Here is a 5,000-nt window from a genome sequence, read left to right as displayed (position 1 = left end):
GCCCCGGACCCGCGCCGCTGTTGGCTCGGGATGCTCTCGGGCGGAATAATCGCTCCCGTCAGCGGCGCTTCAGCTTTGGACAATTTCACGACCCGTCTTGAAACACGGACCAAGGAGTCTAACATGTGCGCGAGTCATTGGGCTGTACGAAACCTAAAGGCGTAATGAAAGTGAAGGTCTCGCCTTGCGCGGGCCGAGGGAGGATGGGGCTTCCCCGCCCTTCACGGGGCGGCGGCCTCCGCACTCCCGGGGCGTCTCGTCCTCATTGCGAGGTGAGGCGCACCTAGAGCGTACACGTTGGGACCCGAAAGATGGTGAACTATGCCTGGCCAGGACGAAGTCAGGGGAAACCCTGATGGAGGTCCGTAGCGATTCTGACGTGCAAATCGATCGTCGGAGCTGGGTATAGGGGCGAAAGACTAATCGAACCATCTAGTAGCTGGTTCCCTCCGAAGTTTCCCTCAGGATAGCTGGTGCTCGTACGAGTCTCATCCGGTAAAGCGAATGATTAGAGGCCTTGGGGCCGAAACGACCTCAACCTATTCTCAAACTTTAAATGGGTGAGATCTCCGGCTTGCTTGATATGCTGAAGCCGCGAGCAAACGACTCGGATCGGAGTGCCAAGTGGGCCACTTTTGGTAAGCAGAACTGGCGCTGTGGGATGAACCAAACGCCGAGTTAAGGCGCCCGAATCGACGCTCATGGGAAACCATGAAAGGCGTTGGTTGCTTAAGACAGCAGGACGGTGGCCATGGAAGTCGGAATCCGCTAAGGAGTGTGTAACAACTCACCTGCCGAAGCAACTAGCCCTGAAAATGGATGGCGCTGAAGCGTCGTGCCTATACTCGGCCGTCAGTCTGGCAGTCATGGCCGGTCCTTGCGGCCGGCCGCGAAGCCCTGACGAGTAGGAGGGTCGCGGCGGTGGGCGCAGAAGGGTCTGGGCGTGAGCCTGCCTGGAGCCGCCGTCGGTGCAGATCTTGGTGGTAGTAGCAAATACTCCAGCGAGGCCCTGGAGGGCTGACGCGGAGAAGGGTTTCGTGTGAACAGCCGTTGCACACGAGTCAGTCGATCCTAAGCCCTAGGAGAAATCCGATGTTGATGGGGGCCGTCATAGCATGATGCGCTTTGTGCTGGCCCCCGTTGGGCGAAAGGGAATCCGGTTCCTATTCCGGAACCCGGCAGCGGAACCGATACAAGTCGGGCCCCTCTTTTAGAGATGCTCGTCGGGGTAACCCAAAAGGACCCGGAGACGCCGTCGGGAGATCGGGGAAGAGTTTTCTTTTCTGCATGAGCGTTCGAGTTCCCTGGAATCCTCTAGCAGGGAGATAGGGTTTGGAACGCGAAGAGCACCGCAGTTGCGGCGGTGTCCCGATCTTCCCCTCGGACCTTGAAAATCCGGGAGAGGGCCACGTGGAGGTGTCGCGCCGGTTCGTACCCATATCCGCAGCAGGTCTCCAAGGTGAAGAGCCTCTAGTCGATAGAATAATGTAGGTAAGGGAAGTCGGCAAATTGGATCCGTAACTTCGGGATAAGGATTGGCTCTGAGGATCGGGGCGTGTCGGGCTTGGTCGGGAAGTGGGTCAGCGCTAACGTGCCGGGCCTGGGCGAGGTGAGTGCCGTAGGGGTGCCGGTAAGTGCGGGCGTTTAGCGCGGGCGTGGTCTGCTCTCGCCGTTGGTCGGCCTCGTGCTGGTCGGCGGTGCAGGATGCGCGCGCCTGCGCGGCGTTCGCGCCCCGGTGCTTCAACCTGCGTGCAGGATCCGAGCTCGGTCCCGTGCCTTGGCCTCCCACGGATCTTCCTTGCTGCGAGGCCGCGTCCGCCTTAGCGTGCTCCTCCGGGGGCGCGCGGGTGCGCGGATTCTCTTCGGCCGCCATTCAACGATCAACTCAGAACTGGCACGGACTGGGGGAATCCGACTGTCTAATTAAAACAAAGCATTGCGATGGCCCTAGCGGGTGTTGACGCAATGTGATTTCTGCCCAGTGCTCTGAATGTCAACGTGAAGAAATTCAAGCAAGCGCGGGTAAACGGCGGGAGTAACTATGACTCTCTTAAGGTGGCCAAGTGGCGGCGGTGTGGCTGCATCCGGACTTGGCTTTTCGAAGTGCGGTCTTGATGTAGTCGTGCTGCTGCTGCGAGGTGCCTTCCTTGGGTTATAGTTACAGGGAGAGTGATGCGCAATACATGGGCCTAGCCCTCTTAGCCTCTCCTCTCCTGCGGTCTTCTCCCCTTCTCGTGGGCCCGCTGATTTTCGCAGAGTGGAAGACCGCACCAGGGGCTTGGGGGGGTTACCAGCCCCCCCTCGCATTATCCCTTTATAGTTGGGGGCAGCCGACAAGAAACAAGAGATGGTGGCCCTTCCGCTGAAGGTGCCACCCCAGCTACCCCAGCACCTATCCGGCCAACCGGCCGTAACGAAAATGCGATAGTTTGTGTAGCTCCCTTTGCTTGCAGTGAGTGCCACCGCACTTTTACCACGAAGAACGGTCTCGGGGTCCATCGCCGCCGCCAACACCCTGCGGCCGCCAACGCTGAGATCGTGACGGAGAGGCATCGCGCGAGGTGGACGGAGGAAGAAGTCCTGTCGCTCGCCAAGGCAGAGGCCGAACTGTTCCTTGAGAGGGACGCCCGGTTCTTCTTTGTAAATCAAGAACTTACCAGGATGTTCCCCGACCGAACGCTTGAGGCAATCAAGTGCCGACGGCGGCAAGCTGCCCACAAGCAGCTTGTCCGCCAATTCATGGAGGCACTTGAGATCGGTCGGGGCGAAGAGCCGGCGTCCCGCCGTGGAGCAGCGAGCTCGCTGCCTGACGCGGGCGAGGCCGCTGCGCCGCCCGTCGACGCAGCCGAGGACTTCGCGGCCGACACCACCGGGCCGCCGCCGGAGGGGCCGACTGACGCCGCCATCTGGGAGCATCTGGCGGGGCTGCCTGCTTCCGCCCAGCGTTTCTCTGCCCTGGATCGAGTCATTGGTCTGGGGCGGGGCACGCCGCCCGATGTCATCCTGGGCATGCTCCCGGATGCCCTTGCGTCGGTCGGGTCCAGGGGGGAGAGGTCGATCACCAGGACACAGCGGCCGCGCCAATCATCCAAGCGGCCGCCTGCCGCCCCGCCGCTGCAGAAGCGCAAGCGGCGCCGCTGGGAATACGCGCGCACACAGGACGCCTTCCGTAGGTCGCGTGCACGTTGCGTGCGCGGCTTGCTGGACGGCACCCTGCTGCAGCCGCCACCCGACATCCCCGGTCTGCTGGACTTCTGGGCGGACCTCTTCACGAAGAAGCCGATCTCCACCGCCGGCTTCATCCGTGACCGCCTTCTCCCGCACTCGGAGCCTGTCGCTCCTGAGTGCCTATGGGGGCCGGTCACACGTGAGGAGGTCGCTGCTGCCTTGCCGCCCAGGGGATCGGCAGCCGGGCCGGACGGCCTGACTCCAGCGGAGCTGCGGCGCCTGCCGCATGAAGTCCTGGTGAAACTCTTGAACCTCTTCCTCCTGGCCCGCGCCCTCCCCGAGCGTCTGCTTCGCGCCCGGACGTCACTTCTCCCCAAAACGGCTGCACCAACATCCCCCGCTGACTTTCGCCCCATTACGGTCTGCTCGGTGTTGGCGCGGACCTTTCACAAGGTTCTCGCGTCACGCCTGATGCGTGCATGTGCTGTGGACGAACGTCAGCGGGCATTCATCCCCCGGGATGGGATGTTGGAAAACACCTTCATCTTGGACACTGCTCTCACCGACGCAGTCCGCTCCTGTCGCTCTGTTTTTGTGGCATCGATCGACGTCTCTAAAGCGTTCGATTCGGTGGACCATGCTGCCCTCCGCCCCGTGCTGAGGGCTCATGGCCTGCCGGATTGCTTTATTGAGTACGTCGAAAGGTGTTACGAGGGTAGCACGACAGTGATAGCGGGCGGCGCCGACGTGGGCGTGCCCCTGCAGCCGGCTAGGGGTGTGCGTCAGGGTGACCCCCTCTCCCCCCTCCTTTTCAATTTTGCGGTGGACTATGTTTTGAGTCAACTTCCCTCCCACATCGGAGCTCGGATCCTTGGTCGCAGAGTTAACGCTGCGGCCTTCGCAGATGACGTCCTGCTTTTTGCATCGACCGCGAGGGGATTGCAGTCCCTCATCGACGCAGCCGTCGCAGCCCTCGCCCATCTGGGGCTGCAGATCAACGCCCGGAAGTGTTTCACCCTCGCCTTAGTCGCGTCTGGGCGCGACAAGAAGGTGAAGGTCGACGCCGACGTTACCTTCAAAGCGGGCAACGCCACCGTGCCCGCCCTACGTGTGGGTGAAACCTTCCGGTACCTGGGACTGCAATTCTCCACCGCGGGTCGCTGCGTTTTCAACCCACGACGCCACCTGGTGGAGCAGCTGGACGTCATCTCCCGAGCTCCGCTCAAGCCGCAACAGCGCCTCCACGCCCTCACCACCGTACTTCTGCCTGGCCTGTACCATGGGCTGGCCCTCAGCCGCACCCGAGTGGGTGCGTTGAAAGCGGCAGATGTGACCATCCGTGCCGCCGTCAGGAGATGGTTCCGCCTTCCGGCGGACACTCCCCTGGGCTACTTCCACGCTCCTGTAGCCCAGGGAGGCCTCGGCATCCCATCATGCCGATGGATGGGGCCAACACTTCGCCGGTCCCGTCTCCTGGCGCTGAAGAGGATTGGGCCAGCCGCCGACGGTGCAGGCCGGGACGAGGTGCAGCGTGAGATTGAGGCGCTGGAGCGGCATCTTATGTGGGAGGGCCACCTCCTCAAATCGTCGACGCAGGTTGGAGAGATGTGGGCCGCGCGCCTGCACGTTGCCTTTGACGGTGCGGCGCTGTCATCTTCCGCCGCCGTCAAGGGGCAACACCAGTGGGTCGCTGACACCAGTCGCCTGCTATCTGGGCGTAACTTCATCGACGCTCTCCGCGCCCGCATCAACGCCTTCCCCACGAAGGCACGGCGCAGTCGCGGGCGGGAGGCGGACACCAGATGCCGCGCGGGCTGCCAGGCCGTAGAGAC

The 5,000-nt window shown here is 62.5% G+C and overlaps 1 pseudogene; it reads left to right on the top strand.

Annotated features, from left to right (window-relative positions):
- The window catches only part of LOC124765275, a 7,960-nt pseudogene that overhangs the window by 829 nt on the left and 2,131 nt on the right, over positions 1-5,000 (top strand).

This window comes from Schistocerca piceifrons, unplaced genomic scaffold, assembly GCF_021461385.2.
Source record: "Schistocerca piceifrons isolate TAMUIC-IGC-003096 unplaced genomic scaffold, iqSchPice1.1 HiC_scaffold_654, whole genome shotgun sequence".
In the NCBI taxonomy this organism is placed as follows: Eukaryota; Metazoa; Arthropoda; class Insecta; order Orthoptera; family Acrididae; genus Schistocerca; species Schistocerca piceifrons.
Note: the sequence above shows the minus strand (reverse complement) of the source record. Positions and strands in the feature narration are given on the sequence as shown.